Source organism: Loxodonta africana, chromosome 4 (assembly GCF_030014295.1).
Source record: "Loxodonta africana isolate mLoxAfr1 chromosome 4, mLoxAfr1.hap2, whole genome shotgun sequence".
NCBI classification, from domain to species: domain Eukaryota; kingdom Metazoa; phylum Chordata; class Mammalia; order Proboscidea; family Elephantidae; genus Loxodonta; species Loxodonta africana.
This window is the reverse complement of record NC_087345.1, coordinates 172408585-172435752: the sequence shown is the minus strand read 5'-3', so window position 1 is coordinate 172435752 and position 27168 is coordinate 172408585. Positions and strand designations below refer to the sequence as shown.

Genomic DNA, 27168 nt, shown 5'->3' with positions numbered 1-27168 from the left:
AGCTTTTATCTCACAAGAGGTAAAAGAAAAGGGAAGCCAGCAGAGACTTAGAGACCTCATACAACCAAGAAAGTAGTGCTGGGAGCAGAGTGCCTCTTTGGACCCAAGGTTCCTGCACAGAGAAGCTCTTAGACCAGGGGAAGATTGATGACAAGGTCCTTCCTCCAGAGAGAGAGAGAGAGAGAAAGCCTTGCCCTGGAGCTGATGCCGTGAATTCAGACTTCCAGACTACTAGACAGTGAGAAAATAAATTTCTTTGTTGAAGCCATCACTTGTAGTATTTATGTTACAGTAGCACTAGATAACTAAACCAAACCCAACCCATTGCCGTTGAGTCAAGTTGATCCCGACTCACAGTGACCCTATACGACAGAGTAGAGCTGCCACATAGGGTTTCCAAGTAGCCCCTGCTGGATTTGAACTCCCGACCTTTTGGTTAGCAGCCGTAGCTCTTAACCACTATACCAGCAGGGTTTCCAGATAACTAAGACAGACCGTTAGTGGATATATGATTCCCAAGATTTTTCTCCCAATCTGTAGGTTGTCTTTTCCTTTTTTTTTTTATAAAGTCTTTTGATTTTTATGAGGCTCCATTTATCTATTTTGTCTTTTGTTGCTCATGCTTTAGTTGTTATATCTCAAAGTCTATCATTAAAATTTAGTCCACAGCTTTGTCCCTATATTTTCTTCTAAGAACTTTGTGGTTTTAGTTTCCACATTTAGGTCTTTGATCCATTTTGAGTTGGTTTTTTTGTATGCTGTGAGGTATGGGTAAATGGGGGGAATTAATAGAACCCATTTATAGGGTTTTGTAAAGTTAAATAAGATAATGCACTGAAGGCTCTTAGCACAGGGCCTAGAATTTAGACAGGAGTTCAATAAACTCTGCTTTTACGTTGTTTGGTCGTCCTGTTGGCAAGGATTGGTTTGTTGCACCCAGAAGACCTAGAGATAGATTGTCCTCCTGAAGGACTCATTTGCTTGAAGAAAGTAGGTCAATGACCCAAAAAGCATGTCATGCCAATAAGAACCACATTTTTAAAGACAGAAAATGACCCATCAAATCATCTCTGGACACTTGCTGATATTGCTTAACCCATTTCTAAGAGCAATCCAGACTGTAAATTGAACTGGGCTCCTAGTTGTTAAAAGGCATGAGCGAACCCATGGTTCCCAGAGTGGAAGAAATGCCCTCTGCTGGACATCAGCCAAAATCGTGGTTTAGCTGGAAAGCAACAGCAAGTACTTACATTCTGAACACATCAGCTTCAACTCTGGGGTTTCCCAGATGTGGGTAGGGAAACGCAGGCCTGAGAACGTGGGTGCCGGCCAAGGTTGTTACATGCCTTGTGATGCACATGAAAACACTTTATGAGTGAATTCCGGGTGAAAAGATGTATTACGAAACACATTATACCAGCCATGTACGCCCTTCCAAATATTCTGAGAAATGATAGTTTAATCTTTCAATTAACATTTTACTGTTTACAAAACAAACAAACAAAACCCCTATTATTTATTATCTCATATAAATATAGAACAGAACAGTAAAGTTGGATAGGAGTCCTTGAGTGATGCAAACGGTTAAGCGCACGACTACTAGCTAAAAGGTTGGCAGTTTGAACCCTTGGGGAAAGGCTCCTCGGGAGACAGGCCGGACAGTATGCTTCCAAAGGTCACAGCCTTAAAACCCTATGGAGCCATTCTAACCTGCACACACGGGGTTGCCATGAGTTGGAAGCAACTTGATGGCAGCTAACAATGACAAACTGGATAAATTTCATGTTTACCATTAAATTTGAAATAATCTCATCTAAAATTGAAAAATTTTCAGCCAAGGCAGTCATTCTGGACTAGTGAGATTTGCGAAATGGTTGCACATAGCACTGCATTGAAAACTTCTGTCCTATTTCCTAGGGTAAAACTCAATCCTAAAAAGAATGATAAGGTTGATATCAGGTTACCGTCTCTCATACTCACCTTTTGAACTGGGGAGGGGGAATGATTTTGGGGGAGTGTGAAATGTTCTTACTACAGAATTTCTGGAAAGTCTGAAAGGGGAGGTGGGGCCTGAGAAAAGACAGGGAATTCCCAGGTCTGAGACAACACACTAGTAAAGTGGGAATTCTGGTGTCTCCATCTGAAAGGGCCATAGATGTCTCTGAATCCAACCCTTAAACCAACTCTGAAACTTTTGAGTTTCAAATCTCTTTACCTCTTGGAGTTGGGAAACAGCTAGTGGTAGACAGAATAATGTCCCCCCAAAAATGTCCAAAATGTCCAAAGGAGCCCTGGGTGGTGCAATTTAGTACTTGGCTCCTAACCAAAAGGTTGGCGGTTTGAACTCACTCAGTGGCTCAATGGCTCCGTGGCTCCGCCAAAGAAAGGCCTGATGATTTGCTTTGGTAAAAATTACAGCCAAGAACAAACAAACAAACAAAAAGTTTACACCAAGAAAACCCTCTGGGGCAGCTCTACTCTGTCACATGGGTTGTTATGATTTGGAATTGACACAATGGCAGATGGCACCTAACAAGAACAACAAAGATGTTCAAGTCCTAAGCCCCAGAACCTGTTAATATGTTACTTTACATGGCAAAAGTGGCTTTTCAGATTTGATTAAGTTAAGGATCTTCAGGCAGGGAGATTATTTTAGATTATCCAGGTGGGATAAGTCTAATCACATAAAGGATCCTTAAAATTAGTAAACCCTTCCCTACAGTGGTTAGAGAGGGATGTGGCAACGGAAGACAATTCAGAGAGATGCAACTTTCTTGGCTTTGGTGGCGGAGAAAGGAGGTCGCCAGCCAAAAAATATGGGCAGCCTCTAGAAGCTGGCCAAGGCAAGAAAGGGCTGCTCCCCTGGAGCCCCTAGGCAGGAACATAGCCCTGCCAGTACCTTCTTATCAGCCCAGTGATATCCATTTCAGACTTCCGATCTCCAGAGCTACAAAGTAATAAATTTGTGTTGTTTTAAGCCACCAACTTTGTGGTCATTTGTTAAGGCAAGAATAGGAAATTAATACATAGCTGAAATTATATTACTTTCTAATGCTATGGATTTATGAGATATTTAAAAGTGAACTGTAACTCAGTTTGGTTTTTTTTTTATATTTTCAATGTTGGGTCTTGCATCCTAATTTTCTCCTCATTTATCCCAGAATGGTATGGTCTTCAGAGTCCTGATGTGCCTGTAGATGTTAACAAGGAATCTGAAATCCTTCCCCAGGAGGCCTCTCCTTCCAGACCTGAGAGGTGAGCATGCTCCTGAGCAGAGGACATGCGCATTGAGATGAGAAGCGATAACCATGGGAACTGTGCCATGGAAAGCAAGATATAAATCCTTGAAATAATTTTTTATGAAATATAAACATTGAATTAGCATGAGGGCCACAGTTTCTGGGTGGCTGGTTCTAACTTTGGCAATCAGCGTTTGGAGGGAAAATTCTCTAGTTTTAATGGCCTCCATATGTTCTTCTGGTCCCAACTGAAAATTCTCCATCATTTACGGTTAATATTTGTGTCGACAGCACAGTTTTCTTGGAATATCCCCAGATTGATAGTCATGACCATTGGTCACCAGACAAACCCCAAATAAAAGTTTAATTTCAGGGTCACTCAAGTGTTCTGTTGTACTTCCTTTGACTGATACGTGTTTGGTAGTATAGTATTCCGCATTTTCTGTTTGTATAACAATGTAGAAGATGGCTCTGTCTGATGACAGTCACTGAGCTCATACATAAAATGGGATGTCCTATTTTAACGATGGCTGGCATCATAGCTAATGTTTAGAAGACTGAAAACAAGGATGTTTTGCTCCTGAAACAGATGGCAATCATCTTGGGTTAATAGAAGCAAATAGATTTATTGCAAAATATAATGGACTTCTCCCACAGAATTTAAATACTTCATTTGCATCAATGAGGGGAAGTTGAAGCAGCTATTTCTCAGAAGCACTCTCTGGAAAATTCAGATGAAAAAGAAAACTTCTGCTTCCTAGAACGATAATGTTATGGCCACCTACACTTAATAAAAGGTGACTGACTACACAGGATCTAAGGAGCCCTGTTGGCGCAGAAGTTAAAGTGCTTGGTGGCTAACCAAAAGGTTGGTGGTTTGAACTTACTGAAGGTCAGCGGTTCAAATACACCAGCCCACTCCATGGGAAAAAGGTGTGGCAGCCTGCTTCTGTAAAGGTTTGCAGCTTTGGAAACCCTACGGGGTAGTTCTACTCTGTCCTACAGAGTCGCTTTGAGTGAGAATTGACTCGACGGCAGTGGGTTATGTAGCTTCTGCCCTAGGATGTAGATTTGCTTATGTAGCATACTCTGAAAGTAAGGAAATTAATTGCATTCATGCCTTGATTTTTTTTCTGTTCGAAGAATGAGAAGAACACAGTTTACATTTCTAGACATCTTTCTTAGGAATTGCTACCCATGTACCATCTTGAATTCATAAGGGTAGGACTACAAACAGCATTTGAAGGTTGCCGCCCAGTGGTTAGGGCACTATGGCATGACCAGGTGGAATCAAGTACCTTGGAAAGGTACTTGGAGGGCCTGTTGTTGTCTATCTATAAATGGCTTGATCTACAACTTGTTGTCCCGCAGCCTTCGTAAAGTGTTCTTATCAGTGCTTATATTCATTGGTATGACTAAGATCATTTTTGAGGTTAACTCACCAGGGCATGTGGTTTCATGGGTAATTAGGGGCCTGGATTATAGGCCTCTCACACCACTTAGCTGCTGATTCATTTGTGGCTACTGAAGAACAATAGAATCTCTTTGAGCCTTTGTATTTTTTTGTTAAATGGTAATAAATCATTTGACTCTGTACTAAGTCTTTAATCCCTCCCTCATACGACCCACTAGCAGGGTACTTCAGCATTATCACTGCTTACACAGGGGAAAGGTCCTTTGCTAAAATGGTTAGAAAAAGGCAAGATGTTATTACAGACATTAAAATGATACTTGAACAAATAGCTCATTGGGAAAGATATTTCTTTCATCTTCCCCAGTGTTACCCGTACTCTTCTCCTCGTTCAGGGTCCAAGAGAAATAGCATTGATTTAAGCTATGACTGGAGGGGAGATACATCAACACTGGATCTAGTCCTTAGCCAGAGTGGTCTGGCAGGCGTGAGCAGCTTAAACTGCCAAGACTTTTTTTATGTGACATATGATTTTTTATTATTAAGCTCAAAAAAATTTAAAATATTGTACAGTCCAAACAAAACACATCTGTGGGTTGGATTCCATTTGAGGGTTATCACTTTGAAACCTCTGGATAAATCATGGTCAGACCCTTCTTGCTCCTAATTTCTCCTTCTCCATCTTCTGATTTTGGAAAGTATATAGGTGTCTTAGTTATCTAGTGCTGCTATAACAGAAATACCACAAGTAGATGGCTTCAGCAAACAGATTATTCTCTCACAGCCTAGGAGGCTAAAAGTCCGAATTCAGGGTACCAGCTCCAGGGGAAGGCTTTTTCTCTCTGTCGGCTCTGGGGGAAGGTCCTTGTCATCAATCTTCACCTGATGGAGGAGCTTCTCAGCACAGGGAACCTGGGTCCAAAGGATACAGTCTTCTCCTGGTTCTCGTTTCTTGGTGGAATGAGGTCCCCCTGTCTTTCTGCTTGCCTCTCTTTTTTATATCTCAAAAGAGATTGACTTAAGATACAACTTATAGATTGAGTCCTGCCTCATTAACATAACTGCCCATAATGCTACCTCATTAACCTCACAGAGGTAGGATTTACAGCACATAAGAAAATCATATCAGATGACAAAACAGTGGACAATCACACAATACTGGGAATCATGGCCTAGCTAAGTTGATAGGTATTTTGGGGGGACACAATTTAATCCCTGACAGTAGGTAACAGAATATTTTCCATTCCTACAATCTTCAAATGTACACTTCAGTGACGTTATGTTCATCAGGTTGTTCAATGATCACCATTAACCACTGCTATTTTTCTTCCATCACCTTTAACAAAAGACAAGATTTTTTAAAAATGTGTTTTGCTTTTCACAAATTCTCTTTTAAAAACCTAAATCACACTTATTGTTTCATGACATTTTCCAGCAGGTATTCACTATGTGAAATCTCCTCAGATACTCCTAGACCCTTTCAAGTCCGAGGCTCATTTCCAGCTGTAACTCTTACATCTGCAGCCTTCCAGAGAGCTCTCTTATCACCAAGACAGTGTGCATTAGTCTCTGGCTCTCTGAGGAATCCAGTCTTCTGAAGCAAGGAAAGGTATCCCTTTGCTAACTAAATTTCTGGCTTTCCCTCCTTAAAATCAGCATGAAATAGTTTGCCAGTTTCAGATGATATGATATGTTGTGGTGTGCTGTGATATAAAAAGGTGATGGGAAAGAAGCTCCTGCCCAATCCTAAATATCTCTTTGTCTTCTCCACTCCCTCTTCAGGTCACCTTGTTTAAAATAACAGTAATAATAACTGTGATGGTTAAGGTTGTGTATCAACTTGGCTGGGCTATGATTCCCAGTGTTTTGGCAGTTGTGTAATGTTGTGATCACTTTCCTGTTGAAATTTGATATGTGATTACCCCCATGACGGAATTTGCTGAGTGGTACCAGCAGGGGCGTGGCCCGTGGCAGCTCACCCTCCCCTCATCCTTCATCTCTCCACTTTCTGCCGCCTACTTCCTTCCTGCTCATCTTGCAAAAGTTGTTGGCTTGTTCTGGATCCAGCAGCTGTCTCTTGTATGACCTCTGGTTCTTGAGACTTCAGCTAGCATCTTACTTGTCTATCTTGGGATTCGCCGATCTTCGTGGCCTGCAAGCAAGAATCCCGCTCCCTGACCTGCCTATCTTGGGTTCACCAGCCCCTGCAGCTGACTCAGGAGAAACCTTGTGGTCTTGCCTGCCGAACTTGGGGATTCCTCGACCGTCACAACCTGTGAGTGGGATCCCTGCTCTCTAAGATGCCCATCTTCGGTTCACCAGCTTCTGCGGCTCCATGAATTGGGAAAGGACTCTATCCTGATCCAAGGACTTGGGACGTTCCAGCCCCATACAATTGTGTGAGCTGCTTCCTTAATATAAATCTCTCTATATACATTTATATGCATTACTGGTTTTGCTTCTCTAGAGAACCCAGCCTAAGACAATAACCATAATAGTAACAACAATGAAGGTAGCTGGCATTTTTAAGTCTTGATTCTGTAGTAGACATTCATTATATCACTTGATCTTTAGAACAACCCAAGAGTAAGCACCATGGATGTATTCATCCCCACTTCACAGATGGGCCTTGAATCGCTAAGATACTTGTCTTTTGGATAAAGGATTTTCTTCTCTCGTCTTTTGTTTTTAAAATGCATGTGTTCTTTCTTTCAACCAAGATTGATTGAACACTCACTGTGTTCCAGGCTGTTTTGGACTCTAAATGCTCTTGAGAAAGATGTGATGAACTCAACAAACCCTTTGTTCTGAGAGAAGAAAGAAGGTTGTAGAAGCGCAATGGGCTTCTAAGAAAATGAGGGAATGCAAATCTCAAACTTTGCTGAGTTCATGCTTCTGCTCTGAGGGACAATAGTAAGATTCTAATCTCTCAGGTCGGTGTCTGTCACACTCCCCTTTTAACTGAGTTGGGAAGATGATGTCTGGGAACTGTGAAATGTTCTTGCTACAGGATTTCTGCAAAGTCTGAAGGGGGAGGTAGGGCCCGAGAAATAATGGGGAATCCCCAAGTCTGTGAAAACTCGCTGTTACTGTTGATGTTAGTGGCCCTTGAGTTAGCCCCTGACTCATGGTGACCTGATGCACAACTGAACAAAACTCTGCCATCCCCATGATTGGTTGCAAATGGGAAAGTTGTGATCCACAGTTTTCACTGGCTGATTTTCAGAAGTAGACTGCCAGGCCTTTCTTCCTAGCCTGTCTTAGTCTGGAAGATCTGCTGAAACCTGTTTCAGCATCGTAGCAACACCCAAGGTTCCACTGACGGAAGGGTGGAGGCGGTGTATGAGGTTCATTGGCTGGCAATCAAACCTGGGCCTCACGCATGGAAGGTGAGAATTCTACCACCGAACCATCGCTGCCCCCATAAGGAAACTCACTAATGAACCTGGAATCCTGGTGTCTCTGTCTGAAAGGGCCTTAGAGGTCTTTGAGACCACTCCTTAAACCAGCTCTCTATCTGATGCAAGGTCCCCCATTGAGAAGTGGTCAGAGCCCATCAGCTTGCATACTTTTAGTGGTGGGGAACTCACTACCTCATGAAAGAGCCCTTTCTGATTGTTTTCATAATAGCCAGTCAGGAATCAGCCTCCACATAACTTCCACCCATTGGGCCCAGCTCTGTCCTCTGATGTCAGGCCAAATGAATCTAATCCTCCTTCACAGGAATGCCTTTTATGTCGCTAAAATCAGCCATCTTGTCCCCACTGAGACTTTCTTTTCTTGCTCCTTCAGCCTTCCCTTAAGTGTTATGATTTCTAAATCCTTCCTATTTCAGCTACAGCAAGCAAAAACTGGAAATTAATGGGATGGAGAGGTTCAAAGCCTGCTGGAAAGAGCTGTTATTAATAAAGACACACTTAAGTGACAAGAGATTGTAAAGGAGAGGCTAAGCCATTTCCTTTGACCATTAGAACACGGGCAAAGAGTCTTTAGAGTCGAAGAGGTCTCTGAGGTCAGGGGTCACATGGCTGGCATTTGAGCCCCTCAAATAGCACTTGGGATACCCAGAATAATCTTCCTAAAGCCAGGCAGCATCTGATAAACTATCAGTGAAGCAAATCTAATTGCTTTAAGGGCCTACTTGCTCCTAGCAAATTAAGCAGCCTCCCTGGGGAGAATTCTATTTACAGGGAGGAAGGTGGTGGGTGGAGCTCAAGTTTATGGATTATCTGATATTCTAAACTCTCTCAGAAACAAGAGCAACCACCATATATTCCAACTTCTCGACCTTCATTAATCATTTTTTCCCTATATTTCGTAAAGAACAAAAATTGAAAAAGGTCACCAAAGCCAGCTAACAATGCTCATGCCACCCAATAGCACCATGATGCCACAACCTACTCCCCTCGGCTTACTTTAAGAGTGAGTATGGGCTTAGTGTTTTAAGGTTGCGTTTTAATTATAAAACGAAAAAAGGGTATCTTGTGTAGCCTGCAAACAAGTACCAGTAATAAAAATTTATTTTTATTACAACTTTATATGACAGTGGGAGTCCCTGGGTGGTGCAAAGGGTTAATGCGCTCAGCTGACCAACAGAAGCTTGGAGATTTGGGTCCCCTCAATGGTGTTTTGGAAGAAAATCCTGGTGATCTACTTGAGAAAAATCAGCCATTGAAAACCCTGTGGAGCGCCGTTGTACCCTGACTCACAGGCAGAACCGTGAGTCAGAATCAACTCAACCGCGACTGGTTTGGCTTTGGATTTGGTTAGATGATGCTAAATTATTTTGTTGTTTGTCTCACTGATTTTTTTAGAGGAATAAAGCCATTTTAATATAATGATGCAAATGTTACTTTAGCCTGATTTCTTCTGTTTAACAGAATGACTCTTATTTGTTACTTAACTATGCTAATCGTTCCACTTCTCTACCAGATTAGGTGATGATAAGAAAATCATTCCCATTTATATAGTGCTCTGTCTTTCTGTCATTCACAGAAGTGGCTCAGTGGTTAAGAGGGTGGCGGCTAACCAGAAGGTCAGCAGTTCAAATCCATCAACCACTCCTTGGAAACCCTATAGGGCAGTTCTACTCTGTCCTACAGGGTTGATATGAGTCGGAATCAACCGGATGGCAACAGGTTTGTTTGTTTGTTTCCCTGTCATTCACATGCAGCCTTTACAGTGTCTAGATGGTAAGGTGGATAGCATCAGCTCAGTTCACAGGGGAAGGAGCTGAGGCTGAGAAACTGAGGCTGAGAAGAGTTTGGTGGCGTGGATAGAGTTGCATTGTTCTGAAGAATATGTAGTCGCTTCTTATACACAGTAGTTATGTTCTATAAAAGGAGCCCTGGTGGTGCAGTGGTTGATCGCTCAGCTGCTAACTGAAAGGTCAGCAGTTTGAGCCCACCAACAGCTCATCAGGAGAAAGATGTGGCAGTCTGCTACCGTAAAGATTACAGCCTAGAAAACATTATGTGGCAGTTCTATTTTGTCCTATAGTATTGCTATGAGTCAGAATGGACTTAACTGCACACAACAACAACATGTTCTATAAAGCCACCACCAGGAGTGAATTACTGAATATTGAACCACTGCTCCTAGGGGAAATACAAGATTAGGCTCCTGCCAGCCTCTGGTCACAACATTTGTGTGTGTTTCTGTTAAAAGACAACGTATTGAATATGCATTGTAGATCCATTAACGTTGAACTCACAGCCAACAACACTAAAACACATGCCCGAATGAAGCTTATGTAACGCACGTATTTTCTCCACAAGTCACGTTGCAGCCTTCTTGTGCTTAGGAATACCAGACAGCACGTCAACGCTCCACGTGGAGGCCATTTTAAACAGTGAAGTTACCAACAAAAAGCACAAAAATATGAAAAACGTGGCACTAAACAGACCAAGAACAGTATGAGGGTTGAAACAAAAAGGTGGAGCGTCACCTTGTTCAGTCTCTGTTGGGGATGTGTGTGTGTGTGTGTCGGGAGACTCTAATTTTTCACCACCCTGCAAATGACCATGAAAGCATTAGGAGCACTGATTTTCGGGTTATAAATACATTTTGGCAAGTAGTTAAATTCGCAAATACAGAATGCGTGAATAATGAGGATCAGCTGCACCAGTCTTCTGTCTAGTGCTATTCATTCCTCAGGGTATGAACTAACGGAAATGAAAGTATTAGAATTATATTTACGTAGGTACTTTTTTTTTTAGGTACATTTGAATTCCAGACCAAATGGAAAATATTAATGACATTAATGAGATCTATCAGTTGAACAATTAAAAAGCAAAAAAAAACTTAACCACCTCCTGTTGTGGGTTGAATTGTGTCCCCCAAAAAGTTATGTGTTGTAAAACCCAACCTCTATATGCCTGTGGTTATAATCCCATTTGGGAATGGGCTTTCTTTGTTGTGTTAATGAGGCCAGATTAGTGTAGGCTATGTCTTGAGTCAATCTCTTTTCAGATACAAAAGAAATTAAACAAGCAAGCAAAAGAAGCAGAGATTGGGGAAGAGAGATACCAAGCCATGTGAAGATTACCCAGGAGTAGAAACTCAAAAAAGACAAGGACCTTCCTCCAGGGCATAAAGACAGAGAAACCCTTCTGCTACTGCCACTACCCTGAATTCAGATTTCTAGCCTCCTAAACTGTGAGAAAGTAAATTTCTGTTTGTTACAGCCACCCACTTGTGGTATTTTTGCTTTAGCAGCACTAGATGACTAAGACATCTCCTAAATAAAATAAGAAGTCTACAATTCTTTGAAAATCTAATCAAGGGTCAGCTTTTAAAACATGGGGTAATTTTCTGTGGTTAGGGATTATTTGGCATACAGTAATTGCTCAATTAGGCTTGATTGCTTAGATCTGTAAGGTTTTCCTTCTTATCTAAGCAGTCTTCAGGAATCTATTATAAGTAAAGCACACAAAATACTTTTACTAAAGAAAATGTTTGGTGGCTAAAGATTAATAACACAGAGATGAAAAACAGGCCTTTCACTGAGATTTGGAGCCTGAGATACCAATTTCACAGATCTGGCTAATATCAAACTGATCTCTTAATTAAAGGCAAAAATTTAATGAGACCTCATCCAATTCTTTGGAGGTTTAAGATAAGCCCTTGTTGACTGGATACTGTAATCTATTTTTTTTGGGGTAACTGAAAATATTCTTTTCACTTTTATGTAATATATGTGTTAGTCTTGGCTTCAAAAGAGGAATTTTTATCCAAGATCCTCAAGTAACTTTTCTGAGATTAATTTGTTTTGGATAAGCATACCTTCCTTGCTTCCATTCACAGAGATTTAAACTGAGTCCTGCAGGGAATGTTCCCTATCCCAAGAAGGTATGAGATACTAGAGGGTGAGCTGTTACTCAGCTCAGAGTCTATTGCCTCCTAATGGACATCCCTCCATTTTGTTTTGAAAGAGGAAGAATGTTAATAGCCACAGTGCTTCATGAATTGTAGATAGTGGTGCCACACATACCTCAGGGAGGCATCTGAGCAATTGCTGGATCTAGTGCCTTCACCTGACCATCCGCCAAGCCACCCATCCATTCATCCACCACCCATCCTCCCATCCATCCATCCACCTGTCTGTCCATTATCCATCCAATGATCCATCTATCCATCCATTCATCCACCACCTGTTCACCCATTCATCCTCCCAATCATACATCAATTATCTATCCATCCATTCATTCACCACCTATCCACCTTTCTATCCATCCAACCATCCATCTATTATCTATCCAACTATCTATCCATCCATTCATTCATCCATCTGTCCACAAATCCATTTAGTCCATCCATCTATTGAACCATTTGTCGATCCGCTGATCCATTCATCCTTTCATTCAGCACTGAATAGTGGCTAAGCATATGCATTCTGAAGCCAGAATAGGTTGAATCCCAGCCCTGCCACTTATCAGCTGTGTGACCTTGAGAAACTTACTTAAATTCTCTGGGCCTCCAGTTTCCTCATCTGTATATCATGGTGGCGTGGACCTCACGGTATTGTGAAGATTAAGCAAGCTATCATCACAAAATACTTAGAATAGTGCCTGAGACATAACTTCTTGTTGTTGTAGTTAGGTACTGTTGAGTCAATTCCTACTCATAGCAACCCTATAGGACAGAGGAGAGCTGTCCCATAGGGTTTCCAAGGAGTGGCTGATGGATTCAAACTGCTAACCTTTAGTTAGCAGCTGTAGTTCTTAACCACTGCACCATCAGGACTCCGACACATAATTAGCACCATCCAAATTTTTTTTTTTTTTAATCGTTGCTATTATTATATTTATTTGCAGATGAAACAACTCAGGCCCAGAAAGGATAAGACCTCCATCCACAGGCACAGAGTAATTAAGTCAGAAGGTAGAGAATCTGCTTCTTTTGCTGTTTTTCTTTTGCAGAGAGTGGAAGAGGAGAGCCAGGGAAGAGGTATCGTTAGAGGGAGGGACTGGGAGATCATTTTCAAAGGACTAAATTATTTTGGTTTAATTTTGGTATAAGTAGAAAGCAGAGCTCTGGACTATTGTGGTGTTTTTTTTTGTTGCTGTTGTTCTATTTTTTGTTTTACTGGTTCTAGTTTTTCTTTAATTTCTAATGATTTCCAAAGTCTCCAAAAGTAAGTTGAGAAAATTGCATTTACTTATTTACCTATTTGATCAATTAGACCACAAAACCCCTGGGGGCAAAGATTATATTTTATTCCTATCTATCCCTGTGTGCCATAACTCCAGCACCCTGTAATCCCTGGGGTACCTGAGAAGCAGGATTAGATTAGTGTCTTAGTTATCTAGTGCTGCTATAACAGAAGTAACACAAGTGGATGACTTTAACAAAGAGAAATTTATTTCTTCATAGTAAAGTAGGCTAAAAGTCCAAATTTGGGACATCGGCTCCAGGGGAAGGCTTCTTCTCTCTGTCGCCCTTCTCATCAATCTTCCCCCCACTAGGAGCTTCTCTGTACAGAGACCCTGGGTCCAAAGGATGTGCTCTGCTCCTGGCACTGGTTTCTTGGTGGTATGAGGTTCCAACTCTCTGCTTGCTTCCCTTCACTTTTATCTCTTGTAAGATAAAAGGGGAAACCCTGGTGGCATAGTGGTTAAGTGCTACGGCTGCTAACCAAAAGGTCAGCAGTTCAAATCCACCAGGCGCTCCTTGGAAACTCTATGGGGCAGTTCTACTCTGTCTTATAGGGTCGCTATGAGTCGGAATCGACTCGACGGCACTGGGTTTTTGGTTTTGGTTAAGTTAAAAGGTGGCGCAGGCCATACCCCAGGGGAACTCTCTTTACATTGGATCAGGGATATGGGGGGGTGGGTAAGGGTGGGGTTACAATCCCACCCTAATCCTCTTTAACATAAAATGACAACCACAAAATGGAGGACAACCACACAATACTGGGAATCATGGCCTAACCAAGTGGACACATATTTTTGGGAGACACAATTCAATCCATGACAATTAGAATTTTTTGAAAGAAATGGTCCAGAGGCTGGTCACAAGTCTGTTCGCAGGGAAGGGGAAACCCATTGAGGAGATTCATGGAGTGGGTTCAGGGGAGGCTGTTAAGTCGGGATCCAGTTGAGCAGAAAAGAGCATTCGGCACCCATAGAAGAGGACTCTGCTTCTTTAGGGGCCCAAGAGCCAGGACATACAGCTCAGCCCTGAATAAAGAGCAGAATTAAGGATAGATTAGCAAGGGATATGCACATTTCAATGAAGAAGTGTTCAAGGAAAGACGTAGCCAACAGTGCTGGAAGAGTCCAAGGAATGACTTACCCTGAGTCACCCCAATTCAATTCAAGCCTTAATGTTCGTTGAGTACCTAGAATGGATAGAACATTAGTCTGGTCATATCATGGGGCCTTTACCTGTATGTGAACTCCCTGGGTGTTGAAAACAATTAACGTTCTCCGTGGCTAATGAAAGGTTGGTGGTTCAAGTCTACCCACAGGTACCTTGAAAGAAACGTCAAGTGATCTATTTCTCAAAGATCACTAACATTGAAAACTATATGGAGCACGATTCTACCCTGACACACATGGGTCTTCATGAGTTGGAATTGACTCAGTGGCAACTGTTTGTTTCCTCTTTGCTCCAATTTTAACTTTTATTTTTGTCTTATATGGTATGTATTTTCTGTAAGTTATTTTGAATGCTTATGCAACAAGATAGGAGTTTAACTAGAACGAAATGAAGCTGTTTGGGGCCATGAGTTACCTGAGCCATTTGAACTGATAGAGGTGTGATGCTTTATCACTCACCTGTGGTAAGCACCATGCACTTCCCTCACTCGATAGTAAAATAGCTGACATGGCACTGGTCCCTCGGAGAAAGACACAAACGAGGCTTGTGCTCTTTGGAAGGGCCTCTTGCAGCTCCTTTATGTAGACAACAGAAAGCTATTTAATAGAAGCAGCAAGAACACCATGCCAGAGCCTTTTATTGGGGGCTGACGTGGAAATACATTTATCCAGGGGGAGGAGAGAAAGGGGAGGGGGTTATTTCGTGAACTAACCAAAGCTTTAGTCCTCCATATATCCTTGTAAACTACAAGAGAGGGAGAACCAGAAGGGAACCAAGGAGTAGATGTAGATATATGGGTCTCAAGCAAGGTAGATCTCACCCCCACCCCTTTCTGGGACAAGCCCTAGGGAAGGGGGATAAAAGGTCTGGGGAATCAGTGAGCAGAGAGATTCTGAGCCTCACCTCTGGGGAGGTGGCAACATCCCCAAAACCAAAATTGCTGCTTGGGGCCCAGAGCCATAGTGGGTCTTAGATGGCCTCCAAGGATTCCCACAGCAGCATGTACCCAACCAGATTACACAGTAGCTCAGAGAGAGCTGGGCCTGAGGAGGCTTCACAGCGGCCACCCTCTCGTGGACATAACTTATCTCAGAGGACACAGGAGTGAACTGATGATGATTCAGGACAGGCTGCTGTGCCAAAACTTCTCCCTTCTCAGCACCATGGATCCACGGATGTCAGCTCCCCTACTCCCTGCCAAGGAAAGGAGGTGACCCGGAATTGCCAGAGAGAAAATTTCCTCCAAATGAGAGCTCAAGATGTACATTAAATTTTGTTTAGAAAAATAATGTTAGATTTCTTTCACATCTGAGTTTGTGGACTGAGATGAGTCCTTGTTAGAGTGTAATGATGACAGTGATGATGAGGAGGAGGATGGCCATGATGACCATGTGGATTACCAACACTCCTTGAGCGCTTATTATATGCCTGTTTCTCCGCTAAGATAAGATACCACCTGTCTGTCAGTTTGTCATACTCTGGTGGCTTGTGCATTGCTCCGATGCTGGAAACTACGGCACTGGTCACTCCCAGTGGACAGGTTTCAGCACAGCTTTCAGATGGACTAGGAGGAAAGGTCTGGGGATCTACTTCTAAAAATTAGCCCACGAAAACCCTATGGATCACAACAGAATATTGTCCAATATAATGCTGAAAGTGAGCCTGCTGGGTTGGAAGGCACTAAAAATACACAATGGCTGCAACAATGGACTCAAGCATACCAATGATCTCGGAGACCGCAGAGGACCAAGCAGCAATTTGTTTCTGTTGCACATGGGGTCACCATGAGTTGGAGCTAACTTGCCAGCAACTGACAACAGCAAAGTCTCTGCTAAAACTTTACAGGCGTTAACTCACAAGATCTTTACAACAGATACAAAAAAGCAAAAAAACCCAAATCCGTTGCCGGTGAGTTGATTCTGACTCATAGCGACCCTATAGGACAGAGTAGAACTGCCCCATAGAGCTTCCTAGGGGCAGCTGGTGGATTCAACCTGCCTACCTTTTGGTTAGCAACCAAGCTCTTAACCACTGTGCCACAACAGATAAAAAAAAAAAGGTACTATTAAATCCTCATTTTTAAGGAAATTGAGGCACAGAGAGGTTAAGTAATTTGCTCAAGGTCACATGGGAGGATGTGTGATTTGAATGTAGATAATCTCAATGACCCTTAGTGACACACTTATGATTTATAAACCAATGGGCCAGAAATATTTTCCCCTTCTCTTAAACTAAAGCCTTCTTGTGGGAGTTTAAGCCATTCCTCTTTGTTTTGTTCTTAACAGGGAGAGCTAATCGTTGCTCATGTGATCCATATCTTTTCTCCATTTCCTCTTTTTCAAGCCAAAGTGACCTCAGTTGCCTCAGCTCCTCCTTAGAGTGGCTGTGACCCTAGGTTTCACTATTTCCCTATTTCTGAGTTGCTCTCTGCTTTAGTTTCTGGGTCTGACCTGGAATGAAGGTCAATGTGTGTAAGTACAGAAGAAGGACAGTATCTTTATGATTCCAAATTGCAGCATGCTGATACAGAATTTAGCAATGTCTTTGAACAAGAAACAGCTCATTGCTGTGATCTCCCATGATCCCTCGACTCAGCTGCCATGCTGTACACATGGCCCTTCCTCCACGTCCTCTGGGAAATCAGCTATTTGGCCTTATGGAGACTGGCCTATTGCTGGGCCCTGTTATCTGTCCATCTAAATTATGGTGGCAGAGAAGATAAAAATACAAAGACCAAAAAGTCATTTTTCTCCCAGAAAAGCACTGAAATTCTTTAAGCCTTTCATTCTCCCTGCTTTTCTGCCGATAACAGCGAATGACGGCTTCTGCCCCTGCTTCTACTGGTTTAACACTGGGGTTATAAGAATGTAAATGTCTCCCGAGGAAAGATACGTTTGGGGGATTAACTCAACGGTTTCTTTTATTTATAAAATTTTAGTTGTAAGAGGAAGAAAGAACCTGCTGAACTTAGACTTTAAGTCATGATCTTGAACAGGAAATGGAGACCAGAGAGCCCCATTCATGTGGGTTCAGACCTCCTGGGAATTGGGTAGGTCAACTGTGGGGACTCCATTTTAGTTGATATGACTTTAAAAGCTTCTATTTTAAATCCAAGGACTGTTATACTTAAACATATTCATGTTTGGATCAGGTGACATAATCAATGACACTGACTTTCTTTAGCATTTTATCTCATTGACTGACAATTATCACTTTCTCTTCATGCCAGTTTCTCAACGTGAGGTATATTTAGCAAATAACTATGGCCTTTTTTCCTCATTACCCATTTTTCCCTACCAGTTGCCCTCGAGTTGACTCTGACTCATGGCGACCCCATGTGTGTCAGAGTAGAACTGTGCTCCATGTCCTTTTTTTTTTGTTTTAATTGTGGTGAAATTATTCCATAGAGTTTTCAATGGCTGACTTTTTTAGAAGTAGATCACCAGGGGACTTTCTTCCAAGGTGCCACTGGCTGGATTCGAACCACCAGTCTTTTGGTTAGCAGCTGAACATGTGAATCACTTGCACCACCCGGGGACTCCATTTTTCCCCTAAATTCTCTATAATTTGTCATTATCCACAATCCGTTATTGAAGCTGTTGACTTAGAAATCGTCAGAAACTTTAATTTGGTCAAATTAAAAGAACTTCTCCAGTGTTATTTTTGTTGATTGACCTGAGATTTTTAACACTATTAACTACCTCTCCCTCTCCTTCAAACCTCCTTAATCCCTGGCTTTCTTGGACACCCTATGACCATTTCTTCTCCTGGGAGGCAACTATCCTCTCTGGGGCATTCTCCAAGGCTTGGCTCCTGTCTCCAGACTTAATTCTTTCCACATTAATCTCGGATTATTCCCCTATCTTCAGCTGTCAGCATTATTTACGTGATTCCCAGTCCACATCTCCCACACTGTCTCTCTTTAAACTCCCAGCTGGTATCTCCCACCACCTTCTGAGCAATTTGTTAATTTGCTTTACCCTGGTACCTGGTGCTCAGCAGATCACCTCACAACCCCACCTTCTTACCTGCAAGTCCATCCCCTCTCTTCACTTCTCTCCTGATGACACTCTCAGGTCATCTCGGAATCACTCCACTGGAAAACTCCGGGTTGTCTTCGACTCCTTTCATTGGACGTTAAACTCTAAGGGGCAGGGACAGTGTCCACCTTTGTCACCACTGTTTTCCTGGAGCTTGGCACGGTGCTTGGCAATAGCAAGAACTCAAACTACTTATTTGCTGAATTACTGAGTTTTCTTTTTCATTACTTGCAGTCCTTCAGCCTCCAATATCAGTAACCCATCTACCAATCTGCAGGTAAGTATCTGGGGAGGCCGTGCAGGGTATGGGTTACGAGCATGCGTTCTTCAGATAGACTGTCTGGGTTTAAACCTTGGCTCAGTGGCTTATGAGCTGAGTGACCTTGAGCATGTTAGTCTTCGTTACTTAGTGGTGCCACAACAGAAATACCACAAGTGAGTGACTTCACAGAACAGAAACTTATTGTCTCATAGTTCGGGAGGCTACAAGTCTGAATTCAGGTCGTGGCTCTTAGGACAGGTCCTTCCTGGTCTATTTCAACTTCTGGTGGCTGCCAGCAATCCTTGGCATTCCTGGGCTTGTAGATGTATCTGTCTCCTTGTCTGTCTTTTTCTCCCCCCTCCCTCCCCGCCTGTGTGTCCCTATGTGTGTTCTGTTCTTTTTATAACTATAATTTAGAAGGGCTGAAGTTTAGAATCCACCCTACTATGTTATGACCGCATTAGCATAGCAGAAGAAAACCCCTATTTCCAAACAGGATCATACTTACAAATACGGGAGCTAGGATTCCAACACATATTTTTAGGGAACACAATGCAGTCTATGACGATGTTACTTAACCTCTCTACACACACATGCATGCACACACACACATGCGTGCACACACACACACACACATCACTCACACATTTGTGCTTGGTTTACTAACCTTGGAGACTTACGAATTCCGCAAGCCTGATTTTGACCGTGTTCATTTATACCTATCTCTCCGCATATGAATGTCAAAAGCAGCCCTACTCATTCTGGCAATTTCTTTGTCTGTCTAATGAGGGAAATAATAATACCTAGCTGGGTTTGTTCTTGTGAGGATTAAATTAGATAATCTATGTAAAATAGACATAGTAAGTGGTCACTAAATATTATGTATTGTTATTGTTGTTATTACTGTTATTATTATGGCAGAGAAGAGGCATGAACTAGGCCTGGGTGAGATTTGGAAGTGGGCAAGGTGTCCTGAGGACATTGTGTCAGGATAACAGGGTAAGTGACAGCGGGATGCCAAGGTCCAAGGGATGTTTAGGGCAGAAGATGAATAACTGATGGGTGTGCCCTGCTGGCACAGTGGTTAAAGTGATTGACAGCTAACCGAAAGGGCGGCGGTTCGAAACCACCAGCTGCTCCCTGGGGGAAAGATGTGGTGGCAGTCTGCTTCTGTAGGGATTTACAGCCTTAGAAACCCTATGGGGTTGTTATGAGTCAGAATTGACTTGATGGCAGTGGGGTTTTTGTTTTTTTTTTTTGATGAAGAGTAGCAAGAGAAAAGGCATATTGAAACTGATCTGGTAGGGAAATGAGTCTCAAATTGCTCTTCATGACACTGGGGCTTTGTTAGAGGGGTCTCAGTGGCTTCAAGGGTGAGGATGAGGGTAGGTGGGGGTGAGTAAAGGATTAGAAGTTAAAAAGTACAGGGCGGGCTGAATGGTCTGCGGGAATGTGCTAGGCTTGTACTTGGATTTGACGAGAGCGCTCTCCTTTTATCTGTTTTATACCTTGGTGTTCTGGATAAGGTCTACCTTGAAGAAAGGGTCCTGGTGCTTAAAAAAAAAACGATGGAAATCTCTGGTGTGGGCCTTGATGGCAAACCCAGGAGACTGAGCCTTATTGTGGGTAATGAGGAAGCCATGGGGGGATTGATGGAAAAGCAGCAGACGCTTTGGTAAAACCATTTTTTTTATACATCATTTGGTCGTGGTGTGTGTAATTCTCTAGAAGGAGGAACTAACACGTACTCCAGGCAGAAAGAGCCAATAAGACGCTGATTCCTCATTAAAAAACACCCTCTCTCTCTGCCCCTTCCTGTCTATTCCCTCGGCCAGCATCGGAACACAGCTGTCATGGCGTTGTGCCTTAATCATAGCATGGTCTTCTGTCTTCTGCCTTTAGATCCTGCCCTTCTATCCAATTTCACCTCCCTAAACATCAATTTTGTCACTTAATTGTATGTTCCAAAACCTCCAGTGGTTCCCCCTCGTAGCATAAAAACCAAACTCCTTTGCATTCAAGACCCCACAGTGTGACAAACTCTTCCTTCTGATCCTATCTGCTGCTAGTCACCTAAGGAGCCCTGATGGAGTGATGGTTAAGCACTCAGCTGCTAACCAAAAGGTTGGTGGTTTGAACTCACTTCATGGGTCTGCAGAAGAAAAGACCTGGTGATCTGTTCCCATAAAGATTATAGATTGGAAACCCAATGGGGCAGTTCTACACTGTCCTATAGGGTCCATATGAGTTAGAATTGACTCAGTGGCACATAACAACAACTAGTCACTCGTCTCCAGCCAGCTAAAGGTTCTTGTTGTTGTTGCTCTTGTTAGGTGCCGTCGAGTCGGTTCCAACTCATAGCGACCCAGTGCACAACAGAATGAAACACTGCCCATTCCTGCGCCATCCTTACAATCGTTGTTACGCTTGAACTCATTGTTGCAGCCACTGTGTCAATCCACCTTGTTGAGGGTCTTCCTCTTTTCCACTGCCCCGTACTCTGCCAGGCATGATGTCCTTCTCCAGGGACTGATCCCTCCTAATATGTCCAAAGGTTCTCACAGGACCCAGTACTCCCAGACATAGCACATTTATTTTCTCTCCTGTATTTCATGCTATTGCCTGGTCCTGGATATACCCCCCACACACACACAGACACATGCACAACACACATACACACATCCATACATAGTTTCCTAAGCTGGTAGACTTACAAATTCCGCAAGCCTTTCTTGACCATGTTCACTTATACATGTCTCTCCCTGCATGAATGTTGAAAGCAGCCCTGCCACTTACATATTCATTCTGACAGCCATCAGTATTTTTTCTGGTTACAAGTGGAGCCTAGAATAGTGCTGGACTCTTTAAACCAGGTGCTTTTGAGTCAACTCCAACTCATGGCAGTGCCATGTGTGTCAGAGCAAAACTGTGCTCCATAGGGTTTTCAGTGGTTGATTTTTTGGAAGTAGATCACCAGGCCTTTTTTCCAAGGCATCTCTTGGTGGACTCGAACTCCAGCTTTTCAGTTAGCAGCTGAGCACATTAACCATTTGCACTACCCGGGGACTCTGCTGGGCTCTTTACACGTTACCAATCCAAAATAAATTTAATCCAGTTGTATTGGGGACGTCTCTGTTTCTGTTACTCCAAAACAGGAGCGCCATCTTAAGCCACCTTCAATGCTGAGGCCACCTTCTGAGCTCCCCGCTTGCTATCCACAGCACCTGGTCTCCTCACCCAGCCTGTAGAGAACCTTTTGGGTCATAAGACAAGAAAACTCAGAGATTTGGAGTGGTAGCCCGCATTTTAAGAAACCGCTCGAACCCAGCCAACATTCCTTCCCACAGGGATTTTATGAAATGTCTTCTTGACAAATGTCAGCAGCATTGAGATTCACCACAACCATGTATTAAAGGAACAAAAGCCTTGCCGCTGACAGGCCTGAACAGCCGAGCTCAATTTCCTCTGGGGAATAACCGGCTGAGGAAGGGCAGAGTCTTTGGTGTTCTCATCTCCTCCAAGGCCTGTGTGTTCCAATCAGGGACCATGAGGTGAAATTCCGACAGGGCTGTAAACACTCTTCCCTGTAACCACTGGCAAAAGTGACAAGGACAATTTCACAACTTGCGGCTGAGGTAGAGAAAAAGCTTTTCCTGTTCCTCACTTAGCCCCAGCCTCTACTCGTCAGCACCTAAACAGCACCACACATGGAGGCATGAAGCTTTTCACCGATGCCACTTCATCTATAAAAAGCTCTCTTTGCCTCGGAAGTGCCAGTGTTCTAGTGAGAGACAGACTATTTACAAACCTGCTTCACTGGCTTCCTCTTTCAAGACACAGGAACTACAGCAGAGATGGCTCGTTACCATTGATGAATAGTCCCCAAGGTCCTTGGCTCAGCTGTGCTAGTCATAAGTTGTACCAGGTAGCAACCATGCCAGGGTTTGGTCCTCAACCAGTAACCGGTTGCCATTGAGTCGACTCCAACTCATAGTAACCCCATGTGTGTCAGAATAGAACTGTGCTCTGTTAGGTTTTCAGTGGCTGATTTTTCAGAAGTATATGGCCAGGTCTTTCTTCTGAGGCACCTCTCGGTGAACTCCAACTGCCAACCTTTGGGTTAGCAGCCAAGCGTGTTAACCTTTTGCACCATCCAGTAACTCCCTCTGGTCCTCAAGGAGCTCCAAATTTAGATGAGGGGATGGGAGCTGCCAAAAAATAAAATTAGATGAATAATATATAATGTTTACAGCAAGCTCAGGCTAAATGCCAGAGCATTTCAGAGAGAGTGTTATAGGAGATGGGAGGCAGCAGATCCCTGTGGGCTGCCTTATCAGTGAAGGGTCCAGCAGCAAGGATAAACAGGACTTGAGCTTGACTTTAAAGAATGAGAGAACTAAGCCAAGGGAGGAGAGGAGGCTGGCTTCTAACCCAGACACTGGACCCAAGACTAAGGCAGTGACTCAGCCTGCTTCTAGACTTGCTGTGTTTCTCATGTGAGCATATAGAAATAAAGGGAGCTTCCCTTTACTCTAAGCAGCTCAGGTGTGAGGTGTCAACACACAGAGGAAGTGACCTGAGTGGCAGAGGATGGTGCAGAGGGAGCCGTGGTCATACCTCTACCTCGGTCACAGTTGATTTCTGGTCACACTTAGCCCACCCTGTGGGGTAACACAGAAATCAATAGTGAGGCCAGATATTGTGAATAAGCTTCTGAGCCTTGAGTTAAGATGTGGCTGCTGTCACCTCCAGAGTCCCTGGGTGGTGCAAACGGTTAACATGTTTGGCTGCTAATGGAAATTCGGGGATTTGTGTCCACACAGAGGCACCTCAGAAGAAAGGCCTGGGAACCTATTTCTGAAAAGCCAGCCATTGAAAACCCTATGGAGCACAGTTCTACTCTAACACACATGGGGTCACCATGAGGTGGAGTCGACTCCACCGCAACCAATTTTGTTTATTTTACCGTCACTTCAGCTGCCACAAGGTGGAAAAGGTAAAGCAGAGTTTCAGGGGACAAAATGGAAAAGCCACGTAGGCTAACAGAGACCAGTCCTCCCACCTTATTTGCCTTCAGTACGGGAATCCTGTATTTTTATGGGGAGCTTATAAATAGTCGGCTCTCAATTTTCTCACCACGTGGGAAAAGGAAGAACCTGGAAATCCTCCATCCCTGTAGAATTCTCAGTCCCAAATTTCAGTCATGATTTCCATCTTCTTTCTCATAAAATCTTTGCCCAGAGCCATCACAAAATGGTAAAATTGTGTGATTTCTACGTTATCTTTCTGTCTTCAATCAATAAGTTGGCTGGCTGTGAGCGAGCTAATTGGGTGCTCCGCCGCCCCTTCCAGTTGTGCTTGCTAAAGCAGAGGGGTCAAAAGAGGAAGACCCTCAACAGGAGGAATTAGCACAATGGCTACACTGATGGTTTCAAACATAGCAGTGATTATGAGAATGGCGCAGAACTGGGCAGTGTTTTGTTCTGTAGTACACAGGGTTGTCCACTATGAGTTGGAACCGACTTGACAGCACCTAACAACAACAACTTCCAGTTGTATGAGATTGTGCTAGTGTAGGAGTTTAATAGTCTTGTCCAGCATTGGCATTTTATGAACCTCTCCAGGTAACTCTATTCCCTTTTGACTGTGCTTGTGAGAAGACTGCTGAACAAGTGGCGGTATGGTGCAGTGGTTACAGCATTGCCTCTGGAGCTGGACAAAGCTGGGTTCAAACCCAGGCTTGGCCACTTAGGACCCTCTCTTCTCTAAGACAGCCTCTGTGGTAGGGGTTGGTGGTGAGCATCAGATGAGCTAATACGTGTAAAATGCCTACCACACTGCCTGGCTCATAGCAACTACTCACAGCATGTTAATATAAAGAACACAAAAGTTCAAAAGTAAAAAGAGGGAAGAGAAAGGTATTCTAGATAAACCAGACCTAAATATGAGTCAGACTTGAACTGAATTAGTGTAAAGACTGTTGTCTAATGGGTCTGGGGCAGGATTGGGACCCAGGTTCTAGCTCAGCAATGTAATCCGAGGAGAAAATCAATGGAGTATGTATGGATTGAATTGTGTCCCCCCAAAAATGTGTGTCAACTTGGTTAGGCCACGATTCCCAGTATTGTGTGGTTGTCCTCCATTTTGTGATTGTAATTTTATGTTGAGAGAATTAGGGTGGGATTGTAACACCACTCTTTTTCAGGTCACCTCCCTGATCCAAGGTAAAGGGAGTTTCCCTTGGGTGTAGCCTGTCAAGAGATAAAAGGAAAGGGAAGCAAGCAGAGAGCTGGGGGACCTCATACCACGAAGAGAGCAGCACCAGGAGCAAAGTATGTCCTTTGGACCTGGGGCCCCTGTGCCTGAGAAGTTCCTCAACCAGGGGAAGATTGAGGACAAGGACCTTCCTCCAGAGCTGACAGAGAGAAAGCCTTCCCTTTGGCTGACACCCTGAATTTGGACTTGTAACCTACTAGACTGTGAGAGAATAAATTTCGCTTTGTTAAAGCCATCTACTTGTGGTATTTCTGTTAGAATGGCACTAGATAACTAAGACAGAGTGTTAGCATTCTTAGCAAAATATAATTTGTCATAAAGACAGCACAAACCAGACTTATGCCTTTTAAGTGTGGACACAGCTGCAAAGAGTGATCAGCGTTCACCGGCATGTGCCGTCCTCTCCAAGCTCACAGTGAGAGAGGACAGGGCTCTCTGGGACTGATTTATTATGAAACTTGTATTCTTAGCAAGGTAAGGGTGGCTGGGGGTGAGGGTGTTGCCCACTGCTTAGTTAATTAAGGAGTAGACAGGCCATGGATTGATGTGGGCAAGAAGTCCCAGATGAAATCTTTTTACCTTTCGGTAGGGAGAAGGCTTTAATCGTAAAAAGAGAAGGTTATCATACCCATTTTCCCTAAGCCACGTTTTAAAAACAGCTTCTCTTTTTTTTTTTTCTCCTAAATGTTCCCTCAAAGTACTAGATCTTAAATTAAATTTTAATTTAGAGGTTTTTTTTTTTAATTAAAAAAATTTTTTTTTATTGAGAACACTTTTATTAGTATCTTAAGTGCAGGGAATTTCCCATCAGCCTAGCAACGACTGAAAGCTGAAATGAGCAGTTCTACAATTAACAAGCCTGAGGTTGTCTGGCTCAGCGCTTGGCTTGCTGTAAACATTATATGGCCAGCCTGGAGCTCAGGAGCACGGCTGGGAAGATAGATAGCCCACAAATCTGCTCATTAGGTCATAGACGCATCTGTTTCCCACCTTGCAGGCCTGGTCCCGGGGGTTTCTCTTTATGCCTGCCCTTTTATTGGGGCTCCCTCCTATTTTATAGGGAGGCAACTCAGTGTACCTGTAAGTGGCTTGTCTGCCAGGCACCATTACTCCATATATGGAAAACAGGACAAATGAATTACAGCCCTGAAACTGTGAGCTGGATTTTCTTCTCTCCATGCTTTCCAGCAGAAAGATGGAGTACTCTGTTTTATCTTAAAAGTGGTAAGTATGGGAATGGGATTCCAAGGAAATGTGAAGGGAATTCAGTGAGTTCTGGCACTCCTGAGGGGAGGAAGCATTTCGCTTTGAAGTTTCAGGAAACAAAAGGGGATTGATTCCTATGAAGCTGACTCTGGGGGAGTGTTTGAGCCAAAGGGGCAGGAGCCCCAAGCCAGTCAGAAAGTGCAGCGCCTTGGTTGGGAAGTCCTGTTACTGCGAATTAAAAAAAAACCCAAACCCGTTGCCATCAAGTCGATTCCGGTTCATAGTGATACCATAGGACAGAGTAGAACTGCCCTAAAGAGTTTCCAAGGAGTGCCTGGTGGATTCAAACTGCCGACCTTTTGGTTAGGAGCTGTAGCTCTTAACCACCACGATGCCACCAGAGTTTCTGTCCCTGGGAATATAGGTCATTAATTACATCTTTATGTGCTACTTGCCTCGATGTGGTAACTCCATTATGAGTTGCACTGATTTCAAGAAAGAATAAAAAGTAAAATAACAGTAATAAAATTTGGGAGGAAATGTACACACTTAGGAACGAACCTAGAGAAATCCCTAGGTGGTGCAAATGATTAACGTGTTCAGTTACTAATCAAAAGGTTGGAGGTTCAAGTCCACCTGGAGGTGCCTTGGAAGAAAGGCTTGCTGATCTACTTCTGAAAAATCTGCCATTGAAAACCAGATGGCACAGTTCGGGGCTCTGACACATAAGGGGCCACCATGAGGAGGGCGACTCATGGCAACTTGTTCAACAAACCTAGAAAGCTGGAAGACTCATACTGTTTCCTAGAGTTTCCCTGTAAATGAGATTGAGCAGGAAAAGAGGGGTATGTTACCAGCTCGGCCCACTTGCCGAGTGGGCTCTGGGCATTGTCAGGCAGTGGGCACCCTGGC

General features: G+C 43.3%; 1 long non-coding RNA gene across 1 annotated transcript; it reads left to right on the top strand.

Moving 5' to 3' along the window:
• Positions 1 to 6702: 6702 nt before the first annotated feature.
• Positions 6703 to 25277, top strand: LOC135231278 (uncharacterized). Its single transcript, XR_010321969.1, has 4 exons — positions 6703 to 7049; positions 9646 to 9788; positions 18747 to 18789; positions 24980 to 25277. It is a non-coding gene; the product is annotated as an uncharacterized LOC135231278 (long non-coding RNA).
• Positions 25278 to 27168: the final 1891 nt, after the last annotated feature.